The sequence below is a fragment of the Chanodichthys erythropterus genome, chromosome 2 (genome assembly GCF_024489055.1).
Source record: "Chanodichthys erythropterus isolate Z2021 chromosome 2, ASM2448905v1, whole genome shotgun sequence".
NCBI lineage: Eukaryota > Metazoa > Chordata > Actinopteri > Cypriniformes > Xenocyprididae > Chanodichthys > Chanodichthys erythropterus.
This window is the reverse complement of record NC_090222.1, coordinates 26,859,335-26,886,665: the sequence shown is the minus strand read 5'-3', so window position 1 is coordinate 26,886,665 and position 27,331 is coordinate 26,859,335. Positions and strand designations below refer to the sequence as shown.

The window sequence follows — 27,331 nt, the reverse complement described above, 5'->3', positions numbered from 1 at the left end:
GTTCATCACTGATCAATTATGGTTGTCTTTGTTCTAAGGTTGATTGCGGAATGCCACAGCTTTCTTAAGCGATCCAGACCTTTATCTTCAAATGACTGCAGTCCTGACTGATTGGATCATCTTTTGAGGTAAGAACCTATGGGAAAAGGTTTATTGAACTGGTGAAAGTCACTCAAACAATTTATTTTGTTTTCTCCTCACGTCCGGCTCTTTTGTTGAAATTTGCTTGGTGAATCAGAGTTGAGCCCCTCTGAAGGACAATGACTTGATTTGACAGAAAATTGAAATATTATCCAACTTCATTATTTTGGCTGGACTATTCACCCAAGGCCATTGCGTGGGGGACAACGGCTGTCAATTTTTAGAAGAATACAAATATAATTTAAAAGAAACATCTGACAATCTGTCAGACAATCTGTTTAAATGAAGTCTCACGGCGAGCAGGCGACAAACGATAGAAAAGTATCACAGTTGGAGATGGTAACAGGGAGGTGGGCAGATTTTCAAAAGCATTGAAAAACAGAAACAAGCAGACGACAAAATCGAAGAGAGATCACTTAAGAGAAGACAAAACAGATGAGACGGGAGACTTGACATGAAGAGTGGGAAAAAATCTGCTGGAAACACACATGCATCACAGAGCACCTGTGCAAGGCCCTTTTACTCATGCCCCTGTCTACCTAGATATCCTTTAGAGATCAAGACGCATCCCACAAGGCTGGAGAGCAGGGCTGGTGGTGACAGGCTCTGTCGGCCGGCTACGGGGAGCAGATGGCTGGCCAGATGCAGGGTTGCGTTTGACCTTGGGCTCCATGGAAGGCTAAACATCATAGGTGTCCTCCGGCGCTTCCACCTTTCTGCCGCTCCATGGAGCCGCTGCTTTGCTCTGACAGCCTATGGTTGTTTTATTTAGATGAGCCATATGGAACCATTATGTGCTCCATCGTTTATGTGCTATCACTATTCCCACTGTAGTTTATCACCCGATGTGTATTCGAACAAAGACAAGTTCAAGTCCCCCAGACGGTCCTTGACTGTAGAGATACGGCATAAGATATGACTAATCACATTCAGCTTTGTGCACAGACCGAAAGGGGTGGCAGAATTATAATTGGGGTCAGCTGATGCAGACTTGATGGAAGGGATCTTTCGTAAGCCAGTGACGCATAGGTTTATAGTTTACCTAGAATTCTGCTTCATACACACGTCATGCTGCATGGAGATTGTTTTTCCCTTTTTTCTCGAAAAGATTGTGCACGGTTAAGTAAAAAAAACTCACACTCATGACCACACATATCAAAATGTATTTTTAGGTGACCTACAGAGCTGGCAATTTTAGTGTTAACTCCATACACTCAACTTTACTTTGCTCTGTTGATTGTAAATAGTGCTGCTGGATTATGGCAAAAATCATAATCACGATTATTTTGGTCACGAGTATTTTACACGATTATTGATCAAAGTCTTCTTTCATGATATGAGTCATTTTAAATGTCAGTTAAATTTCACAATTATCAATACTTTCAGCAAAAACTAATGCTAAATAATGAAAGTCCTCAAAACAATTACAGAAGACAAGTAAACAGTCAGCAATACAATAAGAACAAAGAAACTAATAACAAAAACTATCTAGCTTTAAAAACTTTAAAATGTCTACTTGTACAAATAGCAAAATTCTTATATGTATTTCAAGAATTTTTCTGTATTCATAACAGCAGTCAGTGGAGTTAGATAAGAACTATTTTGTGACTGTTTTGCACAACAACAACAAAAAAAACAAAATAAAAAAAAACATCTGAAGACAATCTCATGAGGCTTTTATTTATGGAATATATCAAATATATTTTTCATATAATTTTTTTTTTTTTTTTTTTTTTTTGTCTTATTACCTTATCTGTAACATTTCATTGCAGTGTATTAAATTAATCCAAAATAATCATGAATACTATTATGGGTGCTGCAATTAATTGTGTGAAGTATTGTTTAAACAGTTTTTTCTTTTAAATTTATAAATCTTGTTTTATCTGTACATGAATAATATGACATGCATGTAGTTGTCATAACGATATGCCAGTATTAAAATGTATTTAAGATTTCCCAATAAACCACTAATTAGCCTATATGATAACCAATAAATGTTTGATTTATTAATATTCTATACTATTTTACCTTAAATAAATTAAGTCTACTCTAAACTAAAATCAGTCATTTTAAATGCTATAAATTTAGGCATCACAACATTATAATGTACAGTATGAAAAATGTATATATATATTTTGGGTGTTATTTCATTATTAGTGCTTTTAAAGATTAATTTCAAGTGAGCGTTAGATGACAGCAAAGGTAATATATATGCAATATCAGCATTTATGTTTCTACTATCACCTGATAACCAATGTTATCAATGTATTTCACATCTCTAGTTAACTGTGTTCACTATGGTATTTTGGCAGAAATAAATATAAATAATGATAAATAATATAAATATGATAAATAATTGTGAGATTGCACAAAATAATTAGCTGCAAATCAGCATTAATAATCACAATTACATTGTCAAGAGAAATAATCGACTGTAATTATGCAGTCCTAATCTTGTTTTAGCCATCATATAATCTGATTTATTGAGTTATATGACTTCATTCTCTCACTAAGGTCATTGTAGTGTTTCCTTCAGGAGAGCGTCTGTTTCCTAAAAGCTTAATGGCTTTTAGCACACTTTTACAAAGTGCAATGTCTAGCGATTTACTCATTTTTCCATTTAAACTTTTGTGCAGTGGTGTTCACAGATATGTGCCCTGCTAATGGTTCCTAGTCTCACAGTTTTCTTCAGTAATTCATAGCAGCATTCATTCAGATTTTCACCTTCAGTTCTGACAATAGGGAGTGACGTTAACATAAAAAGCGACGCTGATAGATGTTCTTGGATCTCAGTACAGACATTGAGGCCACGTTCTGCTCCTCCACTTTTGAATCTTCATTCATATTCATCAAAGTACAATTTACTCTCCAATCTCAGACGATAGCTGATCAAACACTTGGTGACACAAAAGACAGAAGTGAGCTTATTTTCTTCATTTTTTTGAATCAAGTTTGAGAAAACTTGACAGCTCTCCAGCAGCCTCAAAAACATGAATTCATTCAAATTTCAAACATACCTGACAATTGAAATATTAACCATCAAATCTGGCTCCACGTCATTTTTTCAACAAATACTCTTCCTCTCGTAAGAGGTTTATTTAACCACAGGTCAGCAGAATAAGCAGATGCCAGCAGAGGGTTTGGTCCACCATAGCTTTTTACTGATTTATAAATTCTCTCTCATGGTTTATCACTCTCATTAATGTCAGCACCTGCTGTAGTGGGGCTCTATCTGTCTGCCCGCAGGCCCTACAGCTGTGCACGGAGCTCAGGCACACTGCCCATCAGTCCTGTTCCCCCCACCCATCCACTCCACCAATAAGCATTTGGCTGGTATAGCTGTAAAAACCTTGCTAGAATTAGGTGCACTTGCTCTGTTGATTGTAAATAGTGCTGCTGGATTATGGCAAAAATCATAATCACGATTATTTTGGTCACGAGTATTTTACATGATTATTGATCAAAGTCTTCTTTCATGATATGAGTCATTTTAAATGTCAGTTAAATTTCACAATTATCAATACTTTCAGCAAAAACTAATGCTAAATAATGAAAGTCCTCAAAACAATTACAGAAGACAAGTAAACAGTCAGCAATACAATAAGAACAAAGAAACTAATAACAAAAACTGACAAAAAATACAACAGAACAAAAAATAAACAGTGCTTTAGGTTTTTCAGGAAGATGTACTAACAGTGGTATTCAGATAAGTAATAGCCTTATTAAAACTACAAAAGTTATTCATTCAAGAGCAGTGAGTGATTTTATCTTTGTCTTTTGTTGTTTGACAATAATGACTGCTGCGGATTTATTAGGCTGCTGTCACTTTAAGAGCTGCACGGATCCAATATACTGTTACACGCATTTTCATTCTCAACTGTTTACATTCACTTAAGACATAACTGACTGTGTTTACAAGGATACTTACCAAACATAATTTCAACATATTTGTGTGTAGGCTATTTGACCATTTAGGCTTGTATGTATCTAAAGCCCGCAGTATACTTTGCTTATGCGCGTTCTGTCCCACCTTGGAGCATGTGCGCAGAAAGCAACATGGGAACTATATCCTTTTCGCAGCTTAATGCGCAATTACTAACACTGTTTAATATCATGTCCTGCAGTTTAGCAATAGACTGCAATTTAAAACACTCACTTATTCGGCTGATTTGTATGTTAAGTTTGGCTTACGGAGGAACAAAAGGAAAGGAAAGGCTGTAAAGGAAAGGTTGGTGCGCTGGATTGAATGCAGCAGTGGAACAATAATCATTTACAATGATTATCTTGTTTTTTCATAATCGTTGGAAGCCCAAATCAAAATAAAAAAATCAAATCTGATGAATCGCACAGCCTTGTGTATTAATCATGCTCTTAGAATGCACATTCAAAAGCCTGGTATTCTTTTTATATCCCTTTATTATTAATATTATTATTAAGTCAAACATTACTAATATTGTCACTGTGAAAAAGTAATTGACCCCATATTCTTGAAAACAACAGCACAAACTCTTAGTGGTGAATTTTCCCAAAAGCAGTCAGAATTTCTCAAAGGGCACAATGGCACCACAGCCAGAAAGCTTTAAATTATCATAGAAAAACTTTCAAAGAACTACAGGCTTCTCTTGCATCAGCGAAGGTCACAGTGCATGACTCCATAATAAGAAAGGGACTGTGCAAAAAAGGACTTTATGGAAGAGTAAGGCAAAAATTTTGCTTCACTAGGAAGAACATCAAAGCTCTATCATGTTTGTTAAAAGCATGTGATGATCCAAAACCTTGGTTTATTCTTCTATTGACAGATGAGTCAAAATTTAACTTTTTTTTTTTTTGGTAGGCTGGATGTCTATATCTGTTGTCAAGCAAATACAGCAGTGTATACTGTAACAATGTGCTGCCTACAGTGTTTTGGTGGCCTCGGTGACATATTGTATTCTCCCATATGCTAGATGGTTCTTTAAGAGATTGTCCTAGCATCTGACCGTGAGCTGAAACTTAAATGTACTTGAATGATGCAGCAGTACAATGATCCAAAACACAGTGAAGCTGACAGCTATAGGACTACAAAGAAATAAAGACTCGTATCAAATTATAGGTGGCGTCTGATTGTCGCTAGTGCTGTTTAATGTTGTCTAGCCAGAAATTTAAGGGGGCATTCACTTTGTCTCAGGGGTGATGCGCGAGTCTTTGTTAGCCAATTTTACCCAATGAAATTTTCTCTTGGGTTCCCTTTGTACAATATTATAGTTTGTTCTCCAAATTGGAAAATGCTAAGGGGGAAAATACCTTTTCACAGCAAGACATGTCAATAATAAAACCGAAATTTGTAAATACTGCAAACAAAACATTGCTTAATAAGCTTTATAAGAAGCTCAGTGAGTTTTCAAATTGAGTTTTTTCCTCTTTCGGGGCACAGAACTAAATATATGGTGTTAAAAGTACAAGCAGAGTGGCAGGAGAAGAAAGAGAAAAGAAGGGTCAAAACCAGCATCCCCCCTCCTTCTGTTCTTATTCGCAAATTGATTTCTTAGGACCCGGCGCCACATTACACTTTGTTTGTGCATTGTGTGTGTGTTTTCTGCTGCCTTTAGTTTGTCTGTTAATCCATCAGCGCTGGCATTGGGGGGAAAAGACTTGCACATTCGGAGCCAGGAAGCACCTCCTGGCTCATCTGTGTCCCTTAATCCTGAGAACAGCCATGCTGGTGAGATTGAAGGCCCCTCAGAGTCTCTCCTTCTGGAAATTTCAAAGTCAGGCATTGGCGATTTGGAAGACAGGGAGGCAAAGTCTACAGGGAGCCTTCATGCAGGTCAGCCCAAATCTTTAGCTGAGAGCCCCTGGTTCAGTGCAGGTGGATCTGAGGTCTGTGCTGAGGGAGAGTTGTTGTTAGGCAGATGGAGAGGGATTAACCCCCTCTGCCGCCACCACCACCACCCATCTTTGAATTATGAATGTCCCCTCTCTCTTAATGTCTGTCAGCTTTTCAGAAAGCATAACTGTGAATACAAGTTACAACCCTCTTGCGGCCCGCAGTATTTCTCTATGCAGCTACGTATGTGTCGTAAAAGACATTTACTGTCTTTAATAGTCAGAAGTAATTTCTTTATTCTATACTTTTCTATTCTATACTTTATCATAGGCAGAGAGTGAACCAACTGTAAGCTAAAGCTATAAAATCTAGCTGAAATAGGTGTGTCCACATCATCAATTTCTCAAGAATTTTGTCTTGTTTTAAGGATGTTTAGATATATTTACTGGATCACTTCTTTTGAAATAATACAGGCTGTTTTGAGATAATTTTTTGAATTAAGTGTATTTTTCTTATCTGTTTGAAATATAAAAATTTTGTTCAATTTTCTATGAGAAATTTAAGGTAAAACAACAATAACAATTGTTTAGTATTCTTATTATTTAATAATAATAATAAAATACTATTATTTAATTATATCTGATCATTATAGTATGTTATTATAATACACTAACTTTCAAAAGTTGGGTCAGTAAGATTATTAAATGGTTTTGAAATGCCCTTTTTCTAACCAAGACTGCGTTCATATGATCAAATACAATAAAAACAGTAGTATTGTGAAATATGCTCATTTTTTAAAATTATTAATTAATGTTTTGCTTAATGTTTTGTGGAAACTGTAATAGATTATTTTCAGGAATATAATATAATAATATAATATAATATAATATAATTAATATAATATAATATAATATAATATAATATAATATAATATAATATAATATAATATAATATAATATAATATAATATAATATAATATAATATAATATAATATAATATAATATAATATAATGACAGATTCAAAACTGTATGAGTGCCACAGTTCAGTATACAGTGGCATGAAAAAGTATGTGATCCCCTTGCAGAATCTGTGAAAATGAGAATTATTTTAATAAAATAAGAGGGATAATAAAAAATGCATGTTATTTTTTGTTTAGTACTGTCCTGAGTAAGATATTTTACATAAAAGATGATTGCATTTAGTTCACATAACAAAACAATAGCTGAATTTATTAAAATAACCCCATTCATAAGTATGTGAACCATTGATTCTCAATACTGTGTGTGGTTACCTGGATGATCTACAACGGTTTTTAAGTTTTGTGATGGTTGTTCATGAGTCTCTTGTTTGTCCTGTTCTTCAGAAAATTCCTCCAGGTCCTGCAGATTCATCAGTTTTCAAGCATTTTTGCATATTTGAACCCTTTCCAGCAGTGGCTGTATGATTTTGAGTTTCATCTTTTCACGCTGAGGACAACTGAGGGACTCAAAGTCAACTTTTAAAAAAGGTTCAAACATTCACTGATGCTCCAGAAGGAAACATGATGCATTAAGAGCCGAGGGGTGAAAACTTTTGAATTCAAATATCAAGGTAAATTGTACTTAATTTTTCTGCCAGGAAACATGCAAGTATCTTCTGTTGGTTCCGAAGGGTAGTACTAAATTAAAAAAATTATATTTAAACAAAATAAGAAAAATTGTGACATCTTCATCCTGTTCAAAAGTTTTCACACCCCGACTCTTAATGCGTCGTGTTTCCTTCTGGAGCATCAGGGAATGTTTGAACCTTTTTTAATAGTTGAGTTTGAGTCCCTCAGTTGTCCTCAGTATGAAAACACAGATCTCAAAATCATACAGCCACTGCTGGAAAGGGTTCAAATATGCAAAAATGCTTGAAAACTGATGAATCTGCAGGAGCTGGAAGAATTTTCTGAAGAACAGAGCTCAGTTTATCTGCTCAGGACAAACAAGAGACTCATGAACAACCATCACAAAACAAAATCGTGGATCATCAGGTAACCACACACAGTATTGAGAATCAATGGTTCACATACTTATGAGTGGGGTTATTTTAATAAATTCAGCTATTGTTTTGTCTTGTGAACTAAATGCAAACATCTTTTATGTAAAATATCTTACTCAGTACAGTACTAAACAAAAAATAACATGCATTTTTATTATCCCTCTTATTTTATTAAAATGATTCTCATTTTCACAGATTCTGCAAGGGGTACATATATTTTTATTTTTAGAATAACCTTCCTGTTATACCTGAGGTAATATATATGGTACACAAACAACTCATTTCATCAAGCTGTAACACTTGTGTAACCCACAACTTGTTCACCTTTTAATACCTGGCCAAAAAGAAAGTTTGTTTTGGACCCGAGGATGCACTGTGATGCCGATGTTTGAACTCATGTGTTGTGCTCAGGGAGGCAGGGACTCCACAACGGGTGCTGTGAGGATTCGCAAACACAAAGGAGTGGCAAATTCATGAAAATGAAACGAATGAGGTTAATACAGCTTGTTTTATGCAGAGATCCTTGAGGATGACATTTGTTGTGTTGCACGAAAATGTAAATGAAGAGGAAAGCCTTGCTTCAAAACGTCTCAGAGGGAGGCAGGCACTGTGTTCATAGAAAAAAATCAGCAGATCTGGGATCAGATTCCACCTTGTCTTCCCTAATCACAGACAGAGAAGACTACAAAGCAAAACAGATCTAGAAATATCTCTCGTATAATGTTTCACATTGTTAGAAACTTCCTTAATATGGCACAATATCTATCTCTCTCTGTCTTTTTGAACTCCCTCCCCTTTTTTGGCTTAGTTTGGTGCCTTAGCTCAGGATCTTGCAGTATGTTCTGTTTTTTAAAGGCTCAGTTCTGCCAATGAGATGTGACCCTGGCTGAAAACATTGAAGAATTGAACATCAGCCCTTTAGATGCCAGATCTGTCTTTCTCTACAAAGACAGAAAGAGAAGGCATCTCTTCACCAATGAGATTCTATAAAGGCAATTAGCTTAACGGCGACTGTGATGACAAGGCTTTGGCTCACTTAGGAGATGTGAACCGCCTTACTGTGATTTACCTCAGACAGAGAGGACACCTTGGGAATTTAACTTGCCGTACTTTTTAAAAGTTTACTGAAGTAAACAACTCTTGTGCTCATTAACTTCTCTGTTGCCCTCAGTTATGCAATGGACTCTTAATTCTAGCTGAATACTCTGCTTGTTTCTCATTCTGCTCTCTAATTCCCTATGACGTAAATCAGGACATTGTGAACAAATTGAAGCACTAGCAAGGCCCTTGATACACTAAAGACTGGGACACTGATGACTCGATTACCAGAAAGCTTAGCAGATTGAGTCACAATTACAAGGTTTACGCATTCATTGTAGCTGGTATTTTTCAACATTGCTGAATAACACTTGTATATCACACAGATATAAAAATGTACACTGCCATAATGAAAAATGTGCTTTTCCTGCATTTTTATTAATGGCAGTTCAGACTTTAAACATATCAAACAGCAAAGTACAAAATTTATTATAATATAACTACAAATTGACAAATATCACAGAACATAACATTTTTTTGGGGGGGGGGGATACTGTATGTTGACACTAATAGCGTTATTATCCAATATTAGAATTTTTTTGTTTTTTTGCATTTATCAATAACAGTCAATATTGAATATTTAATTGTTCATGGTCATGTCCCTTATTTTTATATTAGGATTAACATTAGCATCATCTAATGCTCACTTAGTTATCTTTAATAATTATACTAATCATGTAAATCTTAATTTGATTGAATAATTGAAAGGATTAGTTCACTTTAAAGTGAAAATTATACCCCAAGCTTTACTCACCATCAAGCCATCCCAACACAATTGGAGCTATATTAATAAATATCCTGACGCATCCAAGCTTTATAATGGCACTGAGCAGGAAAAAATGAGTATGAAGCTCAAGAAAGCGCATCCATCCGTTATAAATGTACACCACACGGCTCCGGGGGTGTTAAACTTGGGAAGAAAGCTTTTTTCGTAAGTTGAATACGAATTGCGTAGGATGTAGCGTAAGTGTTTTGAACTGTGAGGCATTACGCTTTCTTCCTAAGTTGAATACGGAAGGTGATTTTACTTGGATATAAATATGGATAGTTTTCTTACACAAACGCATCACTTTGCATAGAAAAGGCCTTTATTAAGAGCCGTATGGAGTACGTTTATGATGGATGGTTGCACTTTCTTGAGCTTCATACTCGTTGTTTCCCGCTCAGTGCCATTATAAAGCTCTGATGTGTCAGGATATTTATTAATATAACTCCGATTGTGTTCATCGGAAAGAAGAAAGTCATACACACCTTGGCTTAAGGGTGAGTATTATAAGCATTCATTTTACTTACATTTTAAGAAATTAAGTAAATATAGTGAGCATCCAATGCTCACTGGTTTCACAGTGGGTGCATTTTGGGAATTTCACAAACATTTCTCTGCACTAGAGTAATTTGGACAACAGGACTCCCTGGCCAGTGCACTACTGAACTAGGGAGTGGATCAAGACACAATGAATGTGACTTATTCGGATCCCTTCCTTCACTTCTAATTCCTTCCTCACTCACTTTCTCCTTCATTTGTTCTCAAGTCATTTGTCTCATTACTCTAATTTAACAGTGCACTTCGCCGTCTTTGTGGGGGAGGCCTGGCTCATTTAAAGGCCTGATTGGAATAAGGAGATGATGGTGGTGAAGGAGCCATTTATATAAGATGTGAAGGAAGGTGGTCTCAGCTATTTTGAGTACCAACCCATGCCCACAAAACCTGCCAATTAGCTTAAGTGGCCTCCCAGCGAGCTGGATTAGTCCCGTACCTTTTCTCGAGAGTGAGAAAAGCACTTTCTTACAAAAAAAAAAAAAAGTGGCAAAATTGGTTAAGCTTCTGTGCTCTAATTGCAGGCCTGGTTGCAAAATAGCATGTTACATTACAGACGCCCACATACAGACGTGTTTTACATTGAGGTATAATGACTCCTTGGTTAAGCAATGCAACACGACTGCTGTTTTTCTGTACTTTCTACCTGTTGTGTTGCAATGTACTTTTGTTCTGCCAAGCTGGCTGCCTCAGATAAGTTTTCTTCGCTTTTGTTCTGTTCCATTTATTCTCACTTTGGCCACATTGTTTCTCTTTAAGAGTGCTACATCTTAAAAATAGCCAGTCGATCCCGTGTGTGTGAAATGCGTGGTAAAAGTTTTGACCAGATTCCAAAAAAGTGGTTCCCACAGTCTTCACACCGCAGGCAGGACAGACAGCGTGTATCGATCAGGGTGTAAAGCGGGGTTTCGCCAGAGATTAATACTGTGCTCAGCAGAGCTCATGAAGTTGTTAACGTAATGTGGAAAAACCTGTGTGATCAGCCATATTGACAGCGCAGGGCAAGGCCACTGATTAAGTAAGTGAAGTATATTTAACAAGCTCACATTGGTTCCCAGATCAACACTACATCATGTCTGAGTTCTTCCTCCCAAAAAAAATTTGTTTTGCCCTTGTATGAGCCGGTGTTGCGAGTAAAGAACTAAAAGTTGTGGCAGCGTAACGTAATAAAACGCTACATATTTACACAAACATGTATTCTGCTTTATGCCCAAACGTGGCAAATGGTTCATTAAAATAGTTTGAGTTATTTTTGTTTGGATTACATGATTCACTGATTCATTTAAGTTTAAGGCATTTTATGTCTCTGTTTCGTTGCCATATACAAAACAATATAATATTTACTACAATAATCTTCAAAAAAAATGTTATAGTATTTAGTTAAATGCTGCTTTTGGCCACTTTTTATTGTATTTCTGTTACATCGATATACTAGTTTTATTGATCCTATTAAGTAGAAAAAGTTTGTGTTAGTGGCATTTAATGTAAATAAATCTGCAAAAATGCTGTTTAATGGCATCACCCTAATTGAGATCTTCGTTTTGTCTGCAAAATACTGCTCTAATTTTCAAAAAGAAAAACAGAATCAACTGTTTTTGTGGTAGTAATCAAACATAGCTACCAAAACATCCACTCTCACATGAAGCATTGGGAAGTCAGATTTATTTACATAATGGTTAATTATAATGTGCCAGTTTATTAAAAAAAGATCAACTGATTCCTTTGAGCCCCTTTTCAGGCCTCTGTGCAGAATTCTTTTTATTTTTTATTTTTTATGTGATACAAATTAATAAGAGAATATTTTGTTAAATAATCTTACAAATTAATAATCTTTAGGTAAATTCTGCTGCTTGACCACTGTGTTCAAATATATGCGTAAATTACGGCATTTTCTAGTTTTATTGGGGGCATTTTTAAGCCCGGGTATACTCACGCACAGCTTTCAAAGTATACTCAACCACAGATGGACGAATTAGACACATGCGCAGTACAAATGCTTTTTATACTCAACCAGACATCAGAGGGCAGCACTGAGTTGTCAATTACAGGACATTTGCCGCTCGGAAGGATAGAAGAAGAAAAATAGCAGATCTGTCATTGTATTCAAAGTTTAGAACAAGAAACAAACCAAAAGTGATGGAGAAAGATATGCTGCTTTGTTTACTGTTTTGCATCGCTCTTTTCGACTACTACACAGTACAACACAACTGCGTAATGCGGACCCTCCTGATGACAAAAATTATGTTGCACAGACAGTGCGTGGACTTTCACGGAATGTGGATAGCCAAAGTATTCTTTGGGCTTTAGTGGAAATAAATATTTTTGATGTATTGGCAGTAGCTTGTAGTATAGCTAACTTTTTTTTTTTACTACTTTAACTTATTAACTTAAGCTACAGTACACTTCAAAGCATCTTCCCCAGCACTGGTAGGGTAGGAGAACACATCCAGGAGATAGATGGTTTAATCCAGCAAGTCATAGCAGAAGAGACTTTTATTGGGAAGAATATTAGTTATGAATCTTTATTTCAAGCTGTGCTCTCTTCACTGTCAGCACATTTGAAGGCTTAATGAATGCGTATGTGTGGTGTCTAAAGCCTGACGAATTTGTTATATATCTTTTTATTGGACGTGAAAGGTCACCTTGAGAAAGGGAAATTAGACATTAATTTTCCCCCCTCTGCCCACTCAACGTAGCTGACCTGCATTGGAGAGACGTGTTAGTGAGTTTTTAATCAGCATGGATATTTATTTATTACCCTCAGCCTAGAGCTAATTTACTTCATCTCACTCACTCTCCTGTTTCAGGTCATTTACATACAGCCCTCCCCCAAGGCCTGCTGGGACAGGATTACTGTACTAATTGCTTTTTGGTATGATGGAGAACAAAGCAGTCTTTCTCTTCCTCTTCCTCATATTCCAAACGACTAATGCTAAGAAGTTTGCAGGAAATCAGCCACTTGGGACCAAGACCTTGACCGAAATATATTTCGGAAGTTGCAGCTTGTGTGCGAGAGCTCGTGTACTTGTCCATTTGTAATCATCTGCAATTCTGGTTCCTCAAGGACACAGTGAAACGGCATGATGGCTTCGATAGTCGACACACGTACACAAATGTACACAGGTGAATTGATTTTCTTGTGTGTGATCGCTACACCAAAGTGTGATCGAGTGTCTTTTTGCAATCATGGGTCACGAATGTGATGAATGACCTCACGAAGAGCCCTGTCACTGGTAGGTAATGTCGCTAAATCTCCCACCACAAAGACCACTGCATGTTCGATAATATCGACTGTGTGTGCGTGTATGTGAGCTCATCCTCTGTTTGGGATGTTGTGGGATATCTTTTCTTTCATCTTAGTGTTATGGGATACATTTATCTTTGTGTTTCTGTTGTTGAATATAGATGTCTTCGAAGGCCGATCAAAAGAGCAAAGGTGGAGGGAATGGACTGATACAGATCAAGATGAATAAAAGGATGGAGGAATAATAGGATTAATAGATGAACAGGAAGAGATCTCTTTATCTGGAGGGTTTAACATTTTGCTAAAGGGATCCTTCATTTCGGATCGCCTACATGTGCCTTTCGGGCAACATCTAAAGTTGTACGCTCATTCAGATCTTCATGGCTAAGGCCAAACGGTCAGCAGGTTACTTCGTTCTTTCATTCATGATTTATACCTCCTGTTTGATTCAGATCTGATTCGTCAAGAGTTTCTTCCGTGGCATGGTTGCTTTTCGAGCCGTTTTCCACCCATAAATATAAAATGATCTCTTCGCAATTATTTCCAAAGCCTGCGTTTAGAGTCAGTGAAGCCTGCGGCCGCTATTACCCACAATCTTAGAGCATTTATTACCTGTTTAGAGTTATACCAGCTCACGGATGTTGTAATGATGGCCTTAGGACAGACGTTCGAAGCTCGAGAGAGACTTTTCTCTCTCTCCGTCTCTTTTAAGTCCAGAGGTGCCTTCTGAGGCTTGATGCTTTTGACAAAAGTGTCTCAAATTGAAATGCTTAAAACTGTGGACCACCATCTGTGTTACCATGGAGACCGGATTTTTTTTTTTCTTTTTCGGAGTGGAGAGCACCGGTTTCATGGCACTCTAATTGCCCTGTCAGACAGTGGTGCGGGAGGTTTTAATGTGGAGTTTGGCACTCAATGCCAGGAGTAGAGAACATCAGCTCCTTTGTGAGTTTATTTAGAGTTTAAATGGAGAGAAATATTTAGTGAGTCTGAGAAACCTGAATGCTCCTCTATAAGCTCTTGGTAAATAAAGTTTTGTTTGTGAAAGTTCTCTTTAAAAGTCATTGTAACTTCTCGTACTTATTTAAAGGCTTTTATTTGACAGTTCTTTGAGTCCTATTCATCTAAATTGGCCTTTCACTTGGCAAGCCTTTTTTTTTTTTTTTTTTTTTTGGTGATTTACATATAGTATAAGAATGTGCACAGTTAACGAAACGGAAAGTTTTCTTTTAAGTTTTAAATGGTTAGTTCACCCAAAAATGAAAATTCTGCCATTAATTACTCACCCTAATGTTGTTCTAAACCCGTAAGACTTTTGTTCATCTTCGGAAGACAAATTAAGATCTTTTTGATGAAATCTGAGAGCTTTCTGTCCCTCCATTGACAGCAATGCAACTACCACTTTGACACTTCCAAAAGTTCATAAAAAGATTTTAAAACTAATCCATGTGAAGACTTCAGATGCAAAAGCCTCTAAGTGCCATCTGAAATTTTCTTCTAAAATTAGCATTTTTATCAAGCTTGAGATTTATCAAATTTTCTGAAGAAACTTGATCGCTTTATATGATGAGCAGATTGAATTTAGGCTTTTATTTAACGGGTGAAAAATGTTAATACTTTTATTCAGCAAGGATGCATTAAATTGATCAAAAGTGACAGTAAAGACACAGTAAAGATATTTCACAGTATTACTGTTTTTTGTATTTTTGATCAAATAAGTGCCTTGGTTAGTATAAGAGATTTCTTTCAGAAACACTACAAAATCTTACTGACCCCAAACATTCGAATGGTAGTGTACTCTTTATATGTGACCCTGGACCACAAAACCATAAGGGTTGGTTTTTTGAAGGCTGAATACGTTTTTCATTGATGTATGGTTTGTTAGAATAGGACAATATTTGGCTGAGATAAAACTATTTGAAAATCTGATAATATTGAGAAAATCACCTTTAAAGTTGTCCAATTAAAGTCTTTAGCGATGCATATTACTTACAAAAATACATTTTTGATATATTTATGGTAGTACAAAGTTTACAAATTATCTTCATGGAACATGATCTTTGCATAATATACTAATGATTTTTGGAATAAAAGAAAAATTTATAATTTTGACCCATACAATGTATTGTTGGCTTTTGCTACAAATATACCCGTGTGACTTATGACTGGTTTTGTGGTCCAGGGTCACTTATTGTATTGATTTGGTTCTGAAAAACTTTTTATGCCATATTCAAGTTTTTTAAATTGAATGACTCACTGGAAACGTCATGTGTCGACAAAGTAAAAAATAATTACAAATATACCTTACACCTTGACTTAAACCAGTGTACATGTATTCAAGGTGTGCACAAGGGTATACAACCATTGTTTTAAATGTAGTTTTCAAGGTAAAAAATTGGACCACATAACTTTTCCAGAGAAATGTTTTTCAAATATTTATAAACAGTTTTGTTAAAATATTTTTTTCTAACCTTATTCATTATTTAGATTTTAAAGTCTGCATGAACCGTAAGTTGGAACTGACTTTACTTTCAGTGTTAATTGTTCACCACTGGTCTAGTAATGTGCACTAACAAAGTAAATAGTGTCAATTTTGATTCCATGACAACTTTAAGTACGTGGTCAGCATTTTTCAACATTTGCTTGGTCTTTTGTAAAGAGTTGCATAACATGTAGGCGGCAGAAATAACCTAGGTATTTTGGTATCACAAACTTTTGCAATATTCAGAAGCCTTAGTAAAAGGTTTCGGTCAGCGTTTCATGGCCACTAAGTAGTCTGCTGTTGGCCTCGTATCTGTTTGAGTAGATGTACAGTGTGGACCTGAGACACTACAGAGTTGTTGATGTAAAGCATTTTTGCTCTACGGTAATGGGGAAAAAAATGCCTGCGGCGGCGATTGCGCAATACTCAAGCCTGTATGAAAGAGCAGCGGCGATCTCACCTGCCCTGAGGCTCCAGCTCTGGGCGTCGAGCACATTGTGTTTCCTGCAGGGCCACGTGTGCAGCCCTGTGTCTACTGTCGATCTGCCCTTGACTCTGAGGAGCAGCCAGCAGACAGACAGAACACAGTAATCAATAACTTCCATTTAGTGGTGAGCGAGTGATGTTCACACATCCATCAGAGAGAAATGGAAGTGAACGATGGGGTGAGACTGACTTCACAGGTCGACAGCATAGCATTATGTTCGTTTCACAGCATAAGTGAAGCAGCATAACTGCAACATCAGGCCCACGTTGTGCTTTTATGCAAACACTGTTTATGCAAAGTTTTACAGAAAATAAAGTAATTTCTGTCTTTCAATGTCAGCCATATGGGGGATGTATGGTATTGGTATGGTAAATGTCTGCTGACATTAGTTTTTTTTTTAGTTTTTTTAATTATTATTATTTTAACAGTATCGGTCGATTATTGTATATTTAATTGTATGTTATATATACACTTCTTCCCACTACTTTTATATTTAGATCACTTTACTGCCATCTAATGCTCGCTTATAGTTAATCTTTAAAAACATTAATAACTAAATAACACTGTTAACTGTAATCTTGATCAAATGAAATTGAATATTCATTTTTCATACTGCACATTGTAATGGTGTGATGCTTATGCATGTTTAGCATTTAAAACAATTGATTTTTGTTTTAATATTTTGTTTTCAATCTTTTTATTTGATTTTTAATAATTGATTTTATTTTATTTACATTGTCTAAATACAGTAGAAATTACATTTTTGAAAATTGTAATTACAAATTTTATTAGTAATAATAATTATTGTCTTATCAGTATTGAGCAGAGTTTTAATATGTGTGTATTTATAATTGGCGTCAAAATAAGCACAGCTTTTGTGTGCTGTTCAAAACAAGACTTTGAAACACTGTTACACTGTTATACGATGAACTTTGCGTGGCACTATTTCAATGGCGTTTTAATGACAGAGTTTATGGTGTTTTAAAGGCAGTACTTTAGGGGACTTGGCCGCTGAGTTTATGATTTTGTCAGACAGCAGTTTGACCTGTAGGCTTTTATTCTCCTCAAACACACACACACACACACACACACACACACACACACACACACACACACACACACACACACACACACACACACACACACAAACTCTCAGAGGAGCTGGAAATGCTAGAGGAGGTCATGGTGGTGTTGCATTTGTTCTGTGTGTACAGAGGAAGAGAGAGAGTCTTCTGTTGACATTGAAGCCAATCAGAATGCCAGGTTCGATAAGTCTTCATTGCTTTCACTCCTCACTCTACCTTGCATTAATATGCATTTCGTATCGGATTGTAAGTATTCTCGAGATTGCATTCCAGTGTGTCTCCAGTGTGGTCGGACAGAGATACGATCACTGTTACCCGAGCAAAATGGAAAGCAAAATACTGACAGATAATTCAGAAACACTTTACTCATTCACTTTAGAAACATTGCCACAGTAAAGGATGCTAAAAGGAATCAGAAGTGAAGAAAAGAGGGGACAATAAAGATTTAAAGTGTGACCTGACTGAGGATGTGGGGAGAGAAAAAGGGATTCCTGGTGTAGTCCAGTGGAATAATTCATTGGATATTGTTCAATAAATCAGGTGACCAGATCAATGTGTTTCTTTTTTCATGTTACCAGAGCAAAATAAAAAGAAAAAAGACAAGAACTTACAACACAATGCTTTGACAACAGATAAAAATGGACCATAACTGAAAACTTAAAACCTATTCCTATTCCACCTCCAGGTTTGGTGACTAACTTTCTAAATGATCAAATGGATTCTTACTGAGATCCAATGACCCCCCCAAAAAAAGAGGGAGTGAGGGTGATATTTAGAAGGTGTAAACATCTAAATCTGCTGTGCTGTCTCTCACAGCTTTCCTCACTTTGCTGTGTAAAATCCTGCTAATGTCATTGTGCTTCAGGCGTCAGTAAACTGTCAGCTGTTTGGGCTACTTGCGTGTGTTCCCACAACCCTAGAGCGCCTTAGATCTTGGGAAAAATGCAGAGGGTAAACAAAAGCTAGCGTGTGATTGTGTGTTTTCTTTTTGTCCCTGGAGTTTTCTGAAAAATCACAGTGATGACTGGACATGCTCGGTAGGGCTATTTTTGGCATTTAATGTTTCTAGTGGCTGGGGCCTGACATGGAAATGGTATTACCAAAGTCTAGTGTAAATATGGCCCTTCAACTGGCCATTGTCACCTCCCAAAAGCTGTTAAAACAATTACTTTTAATCTAAGCCCTGGCAAAAGGGTTAGCCAGTAGATTGAGCCAGAGTGCACTCATGGCGACAACAGGTTTGAGGATGACGTGTTCTCATGTCATGAATTTCATCCTCTCTCCAGTGTAATTTCCTCACACTTACTTTGTTTATTCAATAAAAAGTCAAAAGCCCAAAAATAAATAAGAAAAGTTTATTTGTATTTCCTGAATTAGATACCAGGGCTTGCAAAAGAATGGTGTCAAAGTTTTAGGTAAAAAAAAAAAAAATTGACAATTATAATACTATTTTTATTTTTATGTGTATTTTTTATTATATTTTACTATTTTTATATTAAAACTTGTAAGTAGACCTAGATGGAGGATGAGTAAGAAAACGATAGCAATATGAAGTAAATAAATGAAAGTAAAAGAGGGGATGATGTCGTTGCTGTCAGTTCCATTTTAAATGCTGAACATTACCAATGTAGAGGAGCTGTCATATGGCTGGACGAGAAGACCTAAAATCAAAGTCCCTTTAAGACAAATCATTTCACTTGGCGGCCATCTTTGAAATGCCTCTCAGGCAAGCAAGTGAATGGGGAAACATCAAATTCTCCAAAGCTGTTCGCCAAGCTTTCGATTTAAATTATTATATTTGAAATCAATGAAATCTGACAACAAATGTCTCATAAATGTTCTAAACTCTCCAATCATGACAAAAAATGGCATGTTTTTGGGCTGGTGTAACCCCTCTACCCAGGTCCTACTCGCCCTGCTCTGTGCGGGCCTCGAACCTCGGTCTCCGGCGTGGGAGTCGGATGCTCTAACAACCTCTAACGTCAGTCGCTAGAGCATCTCTTGAGATCAGAGGAGTGAGGTTTACTCGCACAGCGACTACCTGCTGGCCCCCGTTACACTGGATCAAGCTAATGCGTATGCACAGTCCTAAACACACGTCTTTATAGGAAGCGCGTGTCTGACTGTTTCTATAGGAACCAGAGCTTCTAACAGCAGCTGCAGTGACGCAATGACTTTACCAATCGGTGATTGGCTCTTATTTAGAAGGCGGGACTTATTCCTCCATATTGCGCATTGCACTTTCTCCCATTCATAATAATACAAGTGTATCGTCTTTCTATATATAAAGTCTTTGCTAAAATGTCTGTGTATTGACTCTGCGTTTGAGTTTGTGTTGCTTCCATGCTGCTGACTGGATGGGGCGGAGTCCCGTGACTACACTCGCGGTAGTATGTTTTTATAGAGGAAAGTATTAACAGGATTAAAAAAACTAAATAACAGATATGGGAAAATTACGTCAGTTTGAGGTTCTGAATTTTGGTTTCTATTACTTTTCGATGAATCACCCAGCCCTAAGCTGTCACATTGACCATTGTTCTGCAGTACTAGTCATTTTATTAAGGAATCCATGTAATCTGGAATTTTGGAAAAGATTTCCCCACACAGCCAGGTTCAGTTGGTCATTTGATTTTCGCCCCCTTGACCAATAGACGGGTATTTGGCTTGAAAATGACCAGTGTGAGCTGTGCTTCATGCATCACTACACCATTGACAATGGGCCTTTTTTGCCTACTAAATTTTGCCGAAATTTTGCTCATGTGACTGCATCCTAATTTAATTTTTAAAAAAATTCTTATGTATGAAGTTGAAAAAATGCTAAAGAAGAGATTAAAGTTGAGACTAACAAGAATGTTTTAGATGAAAATCAGTTGCCAATCACGTTTGAAAAAGATGAATATTCAGTTGAGCCATTGAATATTTAACATGTAAGGTTAAGTACTGTTATAGCCCTTGGGTAGTCCAGTGGGACCTGAGACTGAATTCTCTCTTATCTCCTTGTGCGTTTAACAGGCTGGATCGTTCCGTATGTGTTGTTAAACCCGCTTTTGCTTAATATTAGTTAAGCTAGTCCGAACCCAAGCGAGGGGCTGTCAGTGCTGTTCTAGCTCTGTTTAACACCAGCCGTCTCTTCTGGAACTAAATAGAAGTGATCAAAAACTCTGGTCTGGCACCACCACCCACACACTCTCCCCTCATATTCAGCCCTCATTACCGCCACATAAATAACTAATGAAGGATCAATGAGAAGGGACATCACTGGAATGCTGGATGGAGCCCACTTAAATTCCAAGCTTTGTAATTCTCTCTCACTCTGTTACAGACTCCCTGTCTCTCTGCACCTCCTTTTTTCTCTCTTTGCTCTTAATTGAATGTCTCATAATGCAAATTGCTCATCATTTATGGATAGGCCATGATAGAGTTGACAGCGTCTTTTTTTTCCCCATCCCAAAAGCGGGCCGCTCGAGAAAGCGTCAGGTCCGTGAGTGAAGTTTTTTCTAGCCGGCTCTTACACTGCAGATGATGTTTAGTTCATTCCGTAGCTTTCCCAGGTGTGTTCTTACCTGTCAGGTTTGCTGGAGGGCCAGGCACCATCTCCCCTCGTTCCTCACCTTGGCATCTGTCTTCACCGAGCCTCTGAAGTCTCTAATTGACTTTTCAACTGTGTGCGGAGTAATTGGGTTTTAATTACCATTTTACATTCTGTTTTGATATTTAAATCAGTCTTGTCATCTGAGGGAAAAGCAAGTCACTCTCCGTTTTCTCCACCATCGCTGTGGCGTATCGCCGATTACGCAGGCGCTCAAGGCATTCACTGACAAGGTCTCATAGACAAAGACCTGCTAATGGCATCCTCACTTATTCACAGTAAATACTAATTATCTCCCATCAACCGAGCACTTCACCGAATCGCTCAAACAGCTGTGAAGATGTTTTGTGGAGGTGTTTCATTTTTGTCCCTTTCATCACCGCTCTTTAACTCTGAAGAAGGCCGATAAGATGAAGATGTGCTAAAGCACAAGGTCTGTGGGATGTTTCAACAGATGTCTGAAGAATTTCCAAAGTACACCGTAGCTCCTGGTATAATGAAATTTTGGGCCCCACTTGGAATAAATAATCATCTGTATGCTCTCCAGAGAAGATGCAGATGTGAAATTATAATTTGTCATTGGTTTGTGTGGTGCAGCCTCTCAGTGGCTCGTTCACAGTTAGTGTTTGAGATTGACAACCATATCTACGAACAGTTGGGACTCTGGGGTTGTCCTGTTCATACAACAGCTTATAGAAACGGATGAGTAATGTTTTACATCTTATACTGTCATGTTACAGTAAAACTGTTCATGAATATACATTTCATCATAGCTGTATACTTTCAACTTCACTGTAAAAAAAATCAAAAGTTGAGAAAACTTAAAAGTTTAAGGCAACAAACTTAAGCAGATTTTTGAGTTTGAGTTGAGAAAACTCAAAAATCTGAAGTTTGTTGCCTTAAACTTTTAAAGTTTTCTCAACTTGATTTTTTACAGTATTGTTGCATATTTGTTTTTGTGAAAAAAATTGTAATGATTATAATATTTTGTAAAAAAATTTACAATTTAATGAAAAATAGAAATATTGCTAGCAAATATAAAAGTGCACAAATGCAGTGTTTGTGAGAGGGAATAAAAGTAATTGTAATCATTAACATATTTGTTAAAGAAAACTTACCATTCAATGAAAAATATAAATATTGATAGCAAATATACAATATATATATATATATATATATATTTTTATATATATATATATTTTTTTTTTTTTTTTTTCTTATTTTTAACTATAGTTTTTTATAGATGATTCTTTTGTAATTAAAATATTAAAGATGGTGATTTCTATCAAAATTCAAGAACTTTCAAAATTCGTTTGAGTCTTGAAAATTTCATGGAATCACTTCGGATGTCACTCTTTGTTTAACTGAACTGCTTATGAATGTAACGGATAGCAGACATTCCCAGATGCTGGCAGAAGCCAGTGATCTCTGAAGATTACTGTTACTCATTCCTGACCACATAATCTCAGATAATCAGAATTCTGTGTCATAGTATGCGAGATTTGTTTCTGTGTAACAGTGATCTTGAACAAAGTTTAATCTCAGTGGGTCTTCAGATTGTTGTTTGTTCTGCATACCTGTTTGTCTTTGAGATGTCTAAAGATGATCATCAGCTTGTAATGTCATACACCTTGGAATCTGAAGTTTTCTTTCTCACAATTGTATACATACAGTACTGACTGTCACACAGAGCTAAAAAGCACATAGAAGATTGCCTAAAATTGTTTTATTTGAGGCACTTAATAGCAAGTAAACTACATATCCACTAGCAGAACTGGATATTCCAGTGTTGTGTTTGTTAATTGTCTGTTTTTGATACTTTGGATAGTCTCAGTATTTTTCATACTGTGTTTTCCCTAGAGGTTTTACAGACTGTCATTATTTGAATGAGTTTGTGCGCGCCAGTCTATAGTGGTGCCATGGATTTCAGATTTACCTGCCGCTTAACAGCATATACAAACATAAACTGTGAATGGTCTCTTTACATGTCACAGACAATCTCTATTTGGCTAAATGGACAATTTCTGGCCAAAATAAGCAGCAAAGTGGACAGGTTTTGTAGGGAAAAGTCTGACTAGTGCTGGAAGAAGCACTTAGAGGGATAGTTCACCCAAAAATGAAAATTCTGTCAATGTTTACTCATCCTCACTTTATTCCAAACCCTTAAAGGAACACTTGACTTTTTTTGAAAATAGGCTAATTTTCCAACTCCCCTAGAGTTAAACAGTTGAAAGTTGTGATTTTCTAGGCTGATATGGCTAGGAACTATACTCTCATTCAGGCGTAATAATCAAGGAACTTTGCTGCCGTTCCATGGCTGCAGCAGTGCAATGATATTACGCAGCGCCTGTGAGCCCCTGCTTGCACAGGGAACGTGCCTTGCAACCATGGAGACGTTTGTGAGAGACGCTGCGTAATATCATTGCGCCTGCTGCAGCCATGATACGGCAGCAAAGTTCCTTGATTATTACGCCTGAATGAGAGTATAGTTCCTAGCCATATCAGCCTAGAAAATCGCAAATTTTCATTTTCCGCCGGTCTTAGTACACGATTTAACTACAGAAGAGTCAAGTTTTAAATAGGAAAAATATCAAAACTCTTTGGTCATTTTTAAGCGCGATGCTAACGGTCTAATCAGATTCAATGAACTATGCTAAGCTATGCTAAAAGTGGTACCGCCAGAACCGGAGATCGGCTGAATGGATTCGAAAACGGTAAAACTCAACTGTTTAACTCTAGGGGAGTTGGGAAAATGAGCCTATTTTCAAAAAAAGTGGAGTGTTCCTTTAAGACTTTTGTTCATCTTCGGAACACAAATGAAGATATTTTTAATGAAATCTGAGAGATTTCTGTCCCTCCATATGCAGCTAAGCAACTACCACTTCAAAAGTTCATAAAGAATGTAACACAGTTCGTAAATGGGAAGAAGGAGGCGGGAACCGGCGAACGTTCAAACAAAGTTTAATTCCAAAATAAACAAAGAACAAAGCGAAAGTAATGCCGGCAGACGTCCGCCACACAAACATAAGAAACCATAACATAAAGTCCAGGCCTGGTCCTCTCTCGTCCTCCACGGTCGTCGCTCCTCCTTTTATGCTCCCGGAGCTCCTCCGTGAGAGACTCAAGGCCGGTGCGCCTCCCAGGTGATGCTTGTTATCACTTCGTCACCGGCCTCGCGCCGTTCCCTCACGGCTCTCGCCCGCCCTGGTCACCACAAAGAGACGGGAGGGAGAAGAGAAGGGACGTGATCGCTTTATATGCTGAACAGATTCAATTTAGGGTTTTATTCACGTATAAACATAAATTTGGGAACATAAACAGATCATCACATAAAGTGATCATGTCTCTTCATAAAATTTGGATTAAACCTCTTTATGAACGTTTTGAAGCATCAAAATGGTAGTTGAATAGACTGTCAGTGGGCTGTTGATTTTTTTTTAAATGTATAATCTGATATATATAATGATTTATATCTTAAATATATTGCTCCTTAATGTACTTTAAGTAACTTTTAGAATAGCTTGACAATTGTTTAAGTATTTTAAGTTAGTTTGGTAAGCCACAGTTTCAAAAGTAGCTTTCTTAACACTGGTGTACACACACATACACACACACACACACATACAAGTTTCTCTTTCTCTGAACTTCTCTGTCTTTTTGTGTGGACCGTGAATGTCTTTTCTTAGGGCTGTGTTGTGCACAGCTGCAGGCCTTTGCTTGAGGGAGGTGAGAAATGTCTGCCGGGATGTAATTGGTGTGACAGAGGCCTGCAGTCATTCTGTACTTCCACCTATCCGGTAGCTTGCATTAAAGGTCCCGTGGTTCTTGTCATAGCCCAGTACATCTGTGAAGACAAGCAGACTTCTTTACCTGTTTCCTTCCTGTGTGGCTGTTAAGTCGGATGACTTCACACAGACAGAATGCAAATTTTGGTGGGCTTTAAATGGTTTAAAGCCTTTGCGGTCAAAAATCGAATGTATTGACATGGTCTCCTTTTAATTTAAAACCTTTTAAGCACAGTCTGTTTTCAAATGATTAGAAAATATCCACCGTTTGTGTGATTTTGAGCTTTTGTAATCGGGCCAAGATGCCGACGGAACAGCTGTATCCGTGGTAACCACTAAAGGTAGCGTGTGTTATGTGTGTGTTCTGCGTTAATGATATTGCATTTATCTGTGTCTCTGCCCTTTTGCAAAGAACGATAACGAGCCATTTGAAAGGCCAGAGTGCTCGTACGGACCCCACTCTCTCACTCATATGCCTGCTTCGTATACCAATGTCGCCTCGTTTCATATCTCAGCCTGCCTGTCTGCATTTTTTTTTTTATGCTCATTTTTCATCTACATACCTGTCTCTTTCGTTGTTCTTGTGTCATTTTAAAAAAATCTATTTAGGGCTGGTATGACAGAATATATTGTGGTAGAAATGTGTTTAGCTTTATGGTTTATTATACCACAGTACTTGTATATTTACATACAGAGGTTTAGCAGTCACTTTTATCCACAGTATATGTATTTGTGTCGTGGCATAACAAATCAGGATTGGTTTATTTACAGTATACATTAGGGCTGGCCGATATATGGCATGCGATTGTCACGCGCATTTCGTCAGTAAAGCCGGTTCCCTGATTACTGCGAAATCGCCATCACCTGCTTTGAAATGGAGCGGCATTTAATAGACAGAAACGTAGATCACTGACAAGCCACGCAATATCGCGTTCATATCGCAGATGAATCGCCTTCGATAATGAACGCGATATTGCGTGGCTTGTCAGTGATCTACGGTTCTGTCTATTAAATGCTGCTCCATTTGAAAGCAGGTGATGGCGATTTCGCGGTAATCAGGGAACCGGCTTTACTGACGAAATGCTCGTGACAATCGCATGCCATATATCGCCCAGCCCTAGTATACATGAGAAACCTAGAGGAATGTGAAAATACAGAGCTGGTGTCTTAAAGTCAAGGTTCTGAAAATCACATGAAAAATAGGTATTACAACATTGTGTTCGTACAGTATGCAATCATGGTCAAAAGTTTACATACACCTTGCAGAATTTGTAAAATGTTAATTATTTTAACAAAAAAATTATTTTACATAAAAGATATTTACATATAGTCCACAAGACAAAATAAAAGTTGAATTTCTAATAATGACTGTCTTTAAAAGTTTACGTAAATTTTTAATACTGTGTCATTACCTGGATGAACCACGGCTGTTTGGGTTCAGTAAGTATTTTGTTGTTGTTTGAAAGAAATGAATACTTTTATTCAGCAAGGATGCATTGAATTGATCACAAGTGACCAGTGTTGGGGAAAGTTACTTTTGAAAGTAATTTGTACAATATTGCGTTAATCCCTAAAAAAGTAACTAATTGCGTTACATAGTTACTTTTTATGGAAAGTAATGCATCACGTTACTTTTGCATTACTTTTTTCTCACCTGGGTTGGGCTTGTTTGTTCTAAGTTATATTACTGGTTTGTTCTATGTTCTAAATTCTAAAAAAGTTCTGTTTTTGGCATATGTAAAGGCCCTTTAACACCAAAAGTACAAATGCAAAAGGAAATGCTAATTCACACTTATACAGTAGAGGGCACAGTTCAAACAAACCTTTCAGCTGTGCTGCTATTCTGGATCACAGAAGAATAGGACGCAGGAGAAGAAAGTTCAACACTCATTAGTAATAAAAACAGAACAAAAAATGAAATAGGCTAATTGTAATGTTTATCTAAAGTCTTTTTTGCTTATTGATATGGTGGAATTGGATTATCAAAGGTCAGCAGCAAAGACTGGTTAATAAAGAGAGATTAAAGTGAGATCACTTACAATTTCTCTCAACATGTGGACAGGAGAGGTGTCAGTCAATAAATGACAAAATAAAGCAACTTGCATTTCGTATTTGAAAAAGTAACTTTTAAAAGTAATGTGTTACTTTACTAGTTACTTGGAAAAGTAATCTGATTGCGTAATTCACGTTACTTATAATGCCTTACCCCCAACACCGCAAGTGACATTAAAGACATTTTTTAGACTTCTATTTCAAATAAATGTTCTTTTGTA

The 27,331-nt window shown here is 36.9% G+C and overlaps 1 protein-coding gene across 5 annotated transcripts in view; it reads left to right on the top strand.

Annotated features, from left to right (window-relative positions):
- The window catches only part of sema6cb (semaphorin 6Cb), a 162,329-nt gene that overhangs the window by 19,359 nt on the left and 115,639 nt on the right, over positions 1-27,331 (top strand). For 4 of the 5 annotated variants that reach the window (XM_067407138.1, XM_067407131.1, XM_067407122.1 and 1 more), the window contains exon 2: positions 39-128. The exons of the other annotated variant lie outside the window; for it this stretch is intronic. The gene's annotated coding sequence lies outside the window, so the exon portion shown is untranslated. The remainder of the gene's footprint in view (positions 1-38; positions 129-27,331) is intronic. 5 annotated transcript variants of the gene reach the window in all.